The following is an 11,944-nucleotide window of genomic DNA, read 5'->3' as shown; positions in this document are numbered from 1 at the left end:
AAAATCTGATTTAGTGCCGGGTTCTACGTAGAGTATTTCTACTTCTTATCATCTTAGTTAAGAAGTCAATCATGGAACAAGAATCATTACACACACATTTCCAACTTAGTATGTTTCTTCCTAGATTTTGGCAGACAGAATCTGAAACAAGATTGCTTATTTGTATGTAATTTTCTTAGTAGCTTAGTAAGCCTTTTAAAAAACATTTTATTATTTTTATTTTATGTGCATGAGTATATTGCTTGGAGGTAGGTAGGTGTACCCGTATCATGCAATGTCTGTGGAGGTCAGAAGATGGCATTGAATCTTCTGGAACTGCAGTTATGGATAGTTGTTAGCCACCATGTGGGTGCTGAGAATCGAACCCAGGTTCTCTGCCAGAGCAGCCAGTGCTCTTAACTGCTAGACCATCTCTCCAGCCACATAATTTAGTAAACCATTTAGTAGCTATAAGAAACTCTTATTTTTCTTTTTATTATTTTTGCCTCTAATTCTAAAATAGGGGAGATAGTTTTCATTAGTGTACTGCTGTTGGGGACAAAGCAACTGATTTTTATAAACACATATAATAATAATAAAAATAAAACCCCAAAGCACTCAGTCTAGTATATCTACATTTAACATTAAATCTTTATCTTTCCACACAAATTCATCTTGGATTGTCATCAGATATAGAAGTGCATTAACTGCTTAACGTTAACTGATGGCATTGATTCACCATCAGAGAAAGAGTAGTGTCAACTTCTTCAGAGTAGGGGCATTCTGCACAAAGCATCTTGAGCTTCAGTTTTGTGTCAAAGATATAACATTTATTCATAATGTATTCATATGGAAAGAGAGAAAAGAAGTTCCAAATTATAGGAGCAATATCATTTTTGTGCATGTGAGACTTTGAATTTGTGTTAGAGTTTGAATATTGTCTATTTTGCATATGCATGCATGTCTTCATATATATGTGTGTATGTGTGTGTGTGTACATGTGCACATATGTGCATGTGCATGTGGAAGCTAAGGACAACCTCCAGTGCCATACTTCAGGCATCATTCACCCTTTTTTGAGACAAGGTGTCTCACTGACCTGTAATTTGCCAAGTAAGCTAGGCTGGCTGGCCAGTAAGCCCCAGAGATGTCCCTCTCTCTGACTAGGCAATGCTGGGATTACACATACACGCCATCTTGCCTGGCTTTTTTATGTGGTTTCTGGGATTGAACTCGGGTCTTCATGTTTGCAAGGTAAGCACTTTACCATCTGAATGATCTCCTCAGTTCTCAAGTCAATTTTACAAAATGTATTTATTGGGCTTTCTAAGGTAATATTTTCTGTAGAATAGTCTACCTACTAATTTGATGGATCAAATTAGTTCTTCAGAACTTTTCCAGTTCCAAAAATGTAACTGTAGCTAACATTGGTGAAGTAGTGGTATTTATTAGCTACTTTAGAAGCAAGAAGTCCAAAGGACTCTCTCCCTTCAGGCATGATACATCAATCTGAACCAATCTGAAGAAAACCAATTTGAACAGGGAAAGTTTAGGATAATGAGTCATTACAAGGGACTAGGGACTCAAAGAAATGGTTATCGAGACGTGAAAAGAATAGCAGACCAGGAACAGATGATTCAGCTGCTGTTGAACTGAACAGCCAGGTAGGAGGAGTCCATTCCCTAAGCTGAGGTCCAAACTTCACTGGAGAAGTTGTTGCCTTGGCTTACTAGATGGCCCAGAAGTCACTGGAGCTGTGCCCATGAAACTTTCTGGAAAGCCTTCCTCCGGTTCTTGCTTGAAATGAGCCGTCAAGAGTGTCAGGTATATTCATAGGGTGATGTCTCACTAAGAGTACCCTGCTACCAAACTGCCTAAGGAGGTAATAGGAGCCAGTTGTTGACCCCTGCATTGTCTGGCCACTGCCTAGTCCAGTGGCTTAGTGAGAAGTTGATGAGCTGCAGAAACTAGGCACTAGGGAAGTCATGAATGTATGTGTGTATGTGTGCATGCCTGTGTGCAATGAGTATGTGCATGTGTGTGCATGAGGGTGAGTATTATAGAAGTTGCAAGTGCTTCAGGAATCTGCAGAACCAGCAGCACACAGGGCCCGACAGCAAGATACAATTTTCTTCTGCAACCTCTCTCTTAAGAGCTCTACTGGCAGTGTTTAGCATGATTGTCAGCTGGCAAAGGAAAACTTTTAAAGGGACCATAACTATTTTCACAAAGCATGCAGAAAGGATTGATTTAGAGAAAAGATGGACAGTTTTAACAGTTCATTTTGCTTCTCCATCTCTCATTGCTTTTCTGTAAGCTGCATTCTAGGCTAGCTGACTCAATACTTTGCTATGATGATTTTGGTCACAGGAGAGAGTGGTTCTTCTTGGCACAGTAACGAAATCCTCACACTTGAACTCTCACTTGCCTGGCCTGTGTCATTTGTCATCTTTAAATCAATCAATGTGGCTCCAATAGTGGTACTTTTTAACTTTTGATATTACACATCCCCAGTCGTAGCCTTATCAGAGTGTGGTGTCATTACTAGAGGAAATGAGGTTATTGCTGAACAGACCAAAACCATGTGAAATGAGCAAAGCTACCGAATCTATTACATGTTTCTTACATCCAGTAGAACTTAATTTTGAAAATACTATTTACACTGTTTCAAGTCTTGAAAGACTATGTAGCTTAATCCCTTTGAGTTGACTTTTAAAGAGAGGGGGGTGGGCTGGAGAGATGGCTTGGCAGTTAAGATCACTGACTGCTCTTCCAGATGACCTGGAGTTCAGTTCGATTCCCAACATCCATGGGTTGGCTAAGAACTATCTGTAACTCCAGTTCCAGGGGATCTGATGCCTTCTTCTGGCCTCCATGGGCATTGCATGCATGTCCTGCCCTACATATGTACACACAAATCATTCATACACATAAAATAAATTTAATTTTTTAAATTAAAAACAAAATAAAAACAAAAATAACTGTCAACATTTGTTTTGAACCCAGGGTTTCTGCTAAAATATAATGAAAAAGTAGAAAAATGTAAGTTTTTTCAAAGACAAAAGCCTTATTTACTTGGCTAATAATTGTTTTCTCATAGCAATAAAAGTACACCTGTGTCATCACATACTATTCAGCAATAAAAGAAATAAGCTACAATACACTGAGAGAAAATTTTGGATGAAAACCAAAAGCATTATGCAGCCTGCAAAGTGTGGTTGGATTGCAAACTACAGCCAGATAGCTGCATTTTATGTAGCATTCTTGAAATGGAAAAACTATAGTAATGGAGAACTGAGCTGTGCTTGTCAGGAGCTGGGGTTCTGAAGAGGGTGTGATCATAAAAGGGTAGGATGAGGAAGTGATTCAGAGATGATAGACCTGTTCTGTGTCCTGATTACCACGATGATTGCACAAATCAATACACCTAATGGCATTTCAGAGAACTGTGCACGTCTCCTTCCTCAAAACAAAACAAAACAAGAAACAAAAACTAAAGAAAGACAAGTTAGTGTGTTAAAACTGGCAAACCTCACACCAGGTGTGGTGGTGCGCACCTTTAATCCCAGTCCTTGGGAGGCAAAGACAGGCAGATCTCTGTGAGACTGAGGCTAAACTGGTCTACTTAATGACTTCTGGACAGGCTGGGACTAGGGAGACCCTGTCAAAAACAAAACAAAACACAACAAACAAAATAACTGCCAAACCTCGGTACCTGTATAATTGTTAGTTTTGTGGTTTGGGATCATTTTACTGTTTTTTTTCAAAGGCTCTTTTTCTGGGACTCTTCGTAAAACGTGCAGAGAAGATCCCTATATTACCTTTGCAAAGTCTATGCATAGGTAAAACTATTTCAAAACAAAGTTGGCAAAAATAACAATTTTAAAAGATGAAAGGAATTCCTGAAAAAGAATTTAGAAACTGACATTTGACTTCCTAAATGCTAGAAAATACAATAGCAATAGGACAGTGTGCTTAGTACTAGTTACATTCCCTTAACTAAAGCAGCTGGATTTGTTTCCTGCCTGAGACAGATCCTGTCCGGGGCTCCTCCAGCTGCCGAGGCGGTGAGGTGGTAGGGCAGAGAAACACATTCCTACTGATACCTTAAGGATATTTTTATGACTGCTATGATATTTATTTTGTTTTTAAAAAATTAAATTTCAAACCCATGAAACAAGGAAATAGATGCAAATACAATTTCCCTTTAAAAACCTTCTAAAATGTCCATATCTTCCCGTTTCTAAAAATTCTAGCCATAAGATGCATCATGTCATAAAGGAACTGATTTCTGAGAAAGTCAGAGAAATAACTTTTTAAAAACATCTTGCATCCTTATAATAGAGTTTCATATTTTTTCAAAACATTTATTTCATTTTATTCCAACGAATTTTTTTTCCAATTTTAATTTTTTCCTTAGGTTTTCCCCTTGTATTCTTTAAGAATAAAAATGTGAAGTTGTCGGAAAATAGACAATATTCAAATGCGCACAGAACTCACCCTCCGCAGTTTCTATGTCATGGATCCATGGGGAGTGGGAAGAGGCAGCACCTTTTCTTTTAGTTAATCAATAAACTCTTACCATTTGCTTCCTTTTACCTCTGGCTAAAACAGGCTGCTCTCTCAGCTGCATATACATGCTGACAAAACAAGAACAAAGGTGTGAGACAGAATTTTCTTTGAGCCACAAGTTTAATAGCAAACATTTGATCAGAGAGCCCCTGGTAAGTCTCTCAGAGAGTCGCATACACGTATATCATCTTGATATTTCTGCATTTGAAGGTGTTGCAACGGCCCCCTTGCTCATCAGCAGGTCAGAGTGCTTTCCAAGATGACTTTGAACAAGAACCTTGGTCTTTCTTTCCCCTTCAATCTCTACCCTTTCCCTAGCCACCTCTGAAAGCAGAGAGAATAAATGCAATATTCAGGTCCTGTTAAAGTTCTTGTGGGTGAAGATGGAATAATCCTTTAGAGCACAGTCAGGATGAGTATCCAGTCGCTTTAATAAATTTACTGACATCTGTTTCTGAGTCATTTTTATTACACAAGTCTGCCATTAACAGTCAGTAAGGACTTTAATTAACTGAGCGTACCAAGGAGTGAAACTCTGATAAAATGGCACCATCTGGAATAGGAGGCTGTAAAGTTCTCTCCTCAGCCGTGTTGATAAGGGATTATATTATAACCTGACTCGATCAGGAACGATTCTCCTGCTGGTGTGACATCTTTATGAGTAGCAAATGCTTTATAATTTGAAATACTTTACTCAGGTGTGTCACAGCAGTAACACGTAAATTTCTTGAGCATTAGAGTTTTCTACTTGGCCTTTTGTTAATGCCCCATTAGCACTCATTAACTTTTCATGGTCTGCAAAGAATTATTTTGATCAATTTTGAGTTTCAAGAATATCAGGTCAGCTAGAAGGTAAGGGTTCTCACCCCTTGATGATTGTTCTTAATAGATCTATTTAGAAATTTAATGGTCTCCCTAGAAAAATTTGCCTGTACCTATATTCATAGGCTACTGATATGATTAAAAGGCTTCCTAGGCTTTTGGAATGCCATTTTTGCTGAATTGTGGATCCTCCTTCTCCTCTTCCTCCTTTTCTCCTTTTGAATGTTTTTTTTAAAAAGTGTGTGTGCATGAGTGCGTGCGTGCGTGCGTGCGTGCGTGTGTGTGTTTGTGTGTGTGTGTGCTGGATCACATACCACAATATGAATGTTTTTTTTAAAAAGTGTGTGTGCATGAGTGCGTGCGTGCGTGCGTGTGTGTGTTTGTGTGTGTGTGTGTGTGTGCTGGATCACATACCACAATGAGTGTATGGAAGGCAGAGGATAACTTTGGGGAGTCAGTTCTCACCTTCCACCTTGTTCGAGGTAGGGTCTCTCTTGTTTCTGCTGCACAGTTTATTCCAGGCTAACCCCTCTTACAACCTTCCAGGTAATTCTCCTGCCTCTGCCTTACATCTCTCTGTGGGAGTGTTGAGATTACAGATATGCATCAACACATCCTGCTTCTTTGTTTTACTTGAGTTTTAGCTATTGAACTCAGGTTGACAGGCTTATGTGACAAAGGCTTTTACACACTGAGCCATCTTTAACAGCCTAAGAATCTCTTCATTTGACACACTGTTGTCTCTTGTGCATGTAAGATTACATCCTTTTCCTTCCACCAGTATATCCCATTGGACTGCTCCCTCTGTCCAGAATCTTTTAAGTTCCTGACATAGAAGCTAAACTTTTTCAAAATTGCTTCAGTCTACATGTTTCCAATTGAATTTTTCACTCCTGATCTGAAGGAATGATAAAGCAAGTGGAGGTCACCTATCTTCCGTTGATCTATATGAGGTGCGACTAGGAAGGCCTTGGGGTGGATCACAAAGAAGATTCATCCTAGTATCCTATCACATGCTTCTTAGCAAGGAGTCTTTCCTTTCTACTAACGAGTTAAAAGTTCACTGCAGCTCAGCTTGCATAGCAGAATTCATGTTGAAAACATATTGTTTGGCAATTGTGTTTGACCATCATGAGTTATGTGGGCTAAGATTATACTGTCTACTTCTAAGGGCACCTGGGGAAAAAATTTAGGAAGGCTAATATGCCAGAAGGATACATCATCCTCACATTATACAAGTGTTTCCTAAAGCAGCGAATTTTTAAAATTAGGGTATCTATTGGAAATTCAAGAAGACAGCGTTGATGCATAATCCCCTATAATCTGATATAACAAGGACAAACTGAGAATTTAATAAGCAAATCTTTTTTATATTTTATTACTTTTATTTTATGTGTATGAGTGTATTGTCTGCATGTAAGTAAGTGCACCTGTGTTGTGCAATGCCTGTGGAGGACAGAAGAGGTTAGACCCCTGGAACTGGAGTTATAGACAGTTGTTAGCTGCCATGTGGGTACTGGGATTCGAACCTGGGTCTTCTGCAAGAACAACAAGTGTTCTTAACTGCTGAGCCAGCTCTCCAGCCCAGCAAATCTTTTTAACCAGATTTCTTACTGAATTATTATTTTTATCAATTCACTTGAATAATTCTAATGCTAATTTTCTATTTGTAAAGAGAATACTAATATAATTCAGAAATTAAGAAAAAGTTCACCCCACTCCAAAGTATGGACTTTCCGCTACATGATCAATTTCAATAAAGCTTGGCATCTTTTAAACAATGGAGAATTACAGGGTATATTTTCAACTTCAGAGAAGTACTGCCTTGTATTTTCTCAGATAGTTACATGACCTTTTAAACAAATCAAAGACACCCAATGGTAAAATGATATGTTTAACTGATATTGATGCCTTTAAGTCAGGGAGCTCTTGGCATGTGCAAAACTGTGTATTTATAATAGCAATTTTCACTCCACTACTGATCCAGTACCAAACTGTTCCATTGTTTTTCTAATTTTCTTAAATCAAACTCTGAAATTCAAGTCACCAGGATGCCGAATAAGCAGAACTTCTTTCTGTCTTGGACGTTATTCTCTAGTCATGCTTGAACCTCATTTTCTATCCTTAGAAACGGGATTGTGTTAGCTTTCAAAAAGTGAATTCTCAGGTCTTCAGCTGAAGTGATCCACGCCTACACTGTGCAGTGTCCTGATGAAAGGTGTCTCTGCTGCCTTGGGGCCTCTATGACTAGGGACTTTGGGTCCTGGTCCAGTTGTAGAGCCCCATCCCTGGAAGTAAGGTCACTTTGCAGCCATATCGTTTTAACTCAGTAAATTTCAGCAACACTATTTTGGAAATTGTCTGCATTTCAGTTGTTCTAACCACTCTGCTGTCTCAATCTGTTTGGCTTTGTTATAAATTATTTCACGATTTAAATCATTTTCTCTATAATGCCCTGGGCTCAGGGCTGTCCTAGAGGTCTACTATGCCACCATTCTACTCCTGGTTATTCAGTCTTCTTGGGATACAAGTGCACTATTCCAGGTACTTTCCAAAGTTTCCATGATCTCCCAGTCATGGGGAAGGTTATTTTCCTTCCCAGAGTTCAACACATTGCTCTCTGTCACCCAGAACACTCTATCTTCCCCCAAGCAGCCTGCATGAGCCTTTATAAACACAATGTTGACCTCTCTTGTGGGGGTGGGAGAGTTTTTCTTTACCAGGCACCCTAATTAGTATTTTATTTACTTGTTCTGACAGTTTTACATCATTGTTGCTTCTTATAATGAAAAAAAACAGATGTTTCTGGATTCTTTTAGTATTTTATTTTACTTCCAAAAATATACTTTTTATTTCATTGTGATTTTGAGAAAAGTGCATAGCACACATGAGGATAAAGCAGGCAAATTGGGTTCGGTTCAGTCAGGAGGGTTATAAAGAGGCACTTTCAGACCTTTCTGTTCCAATTTAGGACCTAGGCAGGTCCTGACTTCCCCTCCCAGCAACACTGTAAATTACCTTCCTTTCACATACTCTAGACCCTTAGTGCTTTAACCCTTTTTTCCCTCAGTGGGAATCTTCCTGTCAGTTGCATCCTGTTCTCAGTCTCCTTCCAATCATACAGGAAGAAGTAGAGCTTCTTCAAGAAGAAAACACGATGCACTGTGCCTTAGCCTGTTCCAGAGAACAATGTTTTGAGAGCTGTATTTGCATTGTGAGGAAGGACTATTACTCCATCTCCACTCTGTCTCTCTTCCTAGTGCATTCCCAAAGCCACTGGAGAGAAGGGAGACCAAGAGCAATCGTCTAGAGGCTTTGAACTGTGACTCCAGATTAAATAATACTGTTTCTGATTTAGCATTCTCTTACTCTGTATCCTGTTCTGAGATTCTTGAGGGATAGTTTTCATTCCTGTTCTGCAACCTAAATGTCCATGTGGTAATAATTACATGCTGTAGCAAAGAAAAAAGACCCCGAAGGGATAGCAACTAAGTAAAATAACAAAGTGAAATTTCCTTTGATGAGAAGAAGCTAGGTGAATTAATTTGGAAGCAGAAAACAAGCTCTTTCTCACAAATGAACTGAGACTATGTTTTCCAGAATGCACACAAAGGATGGCTGCTCACTGGTCCTTCCACGTTTCCACCTTCCACTAGAGTAGGTGAGTCACAACCTTGGGGCAACCCCCCAAAAAAATCCCCCCAAAACATCATCCACACCTTGTTAAAGATTTTGGTAAAGAAAGGGTGATGTCAGCCTTGGTCCAGGCTTAGGACAGAAGGACAATCTACGAACATAAATACAAACAGCATCAAAGACAGTTTCTCTATGCATCTCTGTAAATGTAGTCTCCATCTCTAAGCTTATCTGCGTAAATCTCACCAGCATTGTCAACATTGTTTGTGTTTAAGGAGCTTCTATATCAGGTACATAAAGTGATTTAAATTAAGAGCAGGTGAACGTTTCCATTTTAATATGGGTGATAACAGGATGTTGTATAAAGTTAAGAAAAGTAACATATCTATTTATGATATAGAAAGTCATAAATCCAGGTATGAATGGTACTTACTCATATGATCAACCAAGTAAGAATTATAAGCAAGCTGGATGTAGTGGCATACTCCTGTCAGCCTAGTATCTGGGAGGCTAAGGCTAGCCTGGGTCACATAATGAGACCCTATCTCAAAATGAAAAAAAAAAGAATTTAAAGTTAGAGAATTATCTTACTCCATTATTCAAGGTATAAAACTTTTAAAACATAATATTGTAAAAGATATATTTATAAACCTCAAAATTATTTAACATCTTTAGCATCCACCTGACTTTTTCAGGTATCAAATCTACTTCAGGACCTTCTATGCTTAATTCTAAACTTCTTTACTATTTTATAAAGTTTATGACTCACAGAACATTCTGGAAGGTAACACACAAGAGGTTAGTGAGTTTACAGGATGAGGATTTCCAGGTCAGAGGAGAGATAAATGGCAGGAGGGCATTAGTCATGAACGGATTATTGACAGTTGTGGGTGGGTGTATGTCAAAGAGAGGCTGTAGTAACAGAGAGCCTTTGTGCCTAGTCCAGAGACCTCAGTCATTTCCCTGAATGCTACCTAGCATTGAATTGAAAGCCGGTACCCTCTGAGGTATATTCAAAAACACGTAGTCTTTAAAGCCAAATCCTCAACAATCACCTGCCTAGGGTGTAATCTAGAGAGTTTTAAGAATCAGTTTTCCCATCTGTAACATCATATTATAAAAATCATAAGAGTCCCTCATTCAGGAATGTTTGGGAGGTAAAATGCCCCCCAAGTCCTCATCCATAAGGAGTGCTAAGTAGCATGGAAGATGTTACTAAAGCTTCCTTTCTAGAAATGTCAGGCTTTCACTTCATACAAATGAAATCTTAACTCTTGGCCTTGAGAGATGGTCCTAGCTTGTGTATGATTTGATTTCTTCACATGTAAAATAACAGTAGTAATACTCTGAGTAAAGGTAGGACTCTTTAAGGCCATGGCTCTAGCAGCATGCTATCCATTTTGATCACATTGAAAGCAAAGCATGCAACCTAATGGACAGACTTCTAAACACAGCCAATAATCAGAAGCATCAACTCGGAGGCCAGTCTATTCTGCTACCTACAGCCTCTCTGCCTAACATACCCGAGGGCTCTCTGGTAAGTCATTTAGTTGTTTTTATGCCTGTTCCTCATTTTTCTGGGTTTTTGTTGCATCATTTAATTTTCTAATGGTTGCACAAAGAAAAGTTTTTTTTTTGTTTTTAAACTTCTGTTGCCGCATGGATCAGGAGTGATGACTCAGTGGTTAAGAGTGCTTGCTGCTTTTCCAGAGGACCTAAGTTCTGTTCCAAGCGCCCATGTCAGGCAGTTCACAAAGGCTTGTAACTCTAGCTCCATGTGATCTGACATCCTCTTCTGGCCTCCTCTGGCACCCCAAGCATGTGACAGACACACATACATACACATTACAAGTAAAAAGTAAATCTTTTTAAAACCCTTTCTATTGCTTCATCTGTTCTAGTGTCTACTTTCCAAATGCAATAAATAGTGTGAATGAAAATATTAAATTATTCTACCACACACTGACTAAATGTGAGCACCTCATTCTCTCACACCAATCAAACAAAATATATAGTATAGTCCAGTTGTCTTTTATTTGTAGAACTATAAAATTATTATGGCAAATGTTCCTAGAAATTTGATGTGTTGTCACAAATAAATCACCTGCTATTAAAAATATTAACACAGAGAACTCAGCATTTGCTGAGGTAATTTTACTCTTCATGAGTAAAACTAAAACACTCAGGCCATTTGTTAGCGAGACAAAATTCTTTGGGAAGATTCTTTTTCCAATTCTAAGTATTTACTACAACTAACAGGAAAAAATTGTCCACTCAATATTATTTTCTCAATAATCAGAAATTTGAACTAAATGGCTCTAGGCATTTCTATAATATGGAGATTTTTATGTGTTGCTTGAATAGTTTATTGGCTACAAACATAAACTAGTGGCCGCTGGAGTTTAACTGATAGGGGTGAAAAAGTTTACTCTCAGGATTTTGAATTATAAATGTTGAAATATTTTAATATAAAGTTTGACATTGTGCAGATTTTTAAGTTTCCCTCCTCCTAAGCAGGTGTTTCCTCACTAACCCTGAATGTCGCTATGGGTACAGGAATGAAAACTGGTGATGTTATGGGTATTTTCTACTTTTATAGTAAATCTGTCTCCTGATTAAATTTGGTAAGAACTTCAAAAAGGTGAGAATTTGTTACCATTCTAAAAGTCATTTGGTAGATAATACCAAGTAAAGTAAATCTTGAGATTAATGAGGTACATTTCAAACATGAGTCCACAGGAGTTTTAATAACAGAAATATCTTGATTTTTAATACATCCATTAATTTCCAAATGATTAACCAGTTCATACTTTATTAAAAACCTAGATAAATTTAATACTACATTTGGAACCCTAAACTTCAAAAACTGCCTTGTCTCTTTCCTTGTTTTTTTGATCATTATACTTTTTAAAATTTTTAAGAACTACATGATTAG

General features: G+C 38.2%; 1 protein-coding gene across 6 annotated transcripts in view; it reads left to right on the top strand.

The window, feature by feature from the left end:
- Arhgap24 (Rho GTPase activating protein 24) overlaps positions 1-11,944 on the top strand; it is a 482,355-nt gene that overhangs the window by 314,793 nt on the left and 155,618 nt on the right. Inside the window, exon 1 of one of the 6 annotated variants that reach the window (XM_029555327.1) lies at positions 9,012-9,034. The exons of the other annotated variants lie outside the window; for them this stretch is intronic. The gene's annotated coding sequence lies outside the window, so the exon portion shown is untranslated. Of the gene's footprint in view, positions 1-9,011; positions 9,035-11,944 lie in introns of those variants that run through there. 6 annotated transcript variants of the gene reach the window in all.

Source organism: Nannospalax galili, unplaced genomic scaffold (assembly GCF_000622305.1).
Source record: "Nannospalax galili isolate Female #2095 unplaced genomic scaffold, S.galili_v1.0 scaffold405, whole genome shotgun sequence".
In the NCBI taxonomy this organism is placed as follows: Eukaryota; Metazoa; Chordata; class Mammalia; order Rodentia; family Spalacidae; genus Nannospalax; species Nannospalax galili.
This window is presented reverse-complemented; position numbering and strand designations above follow the sequence as displayed.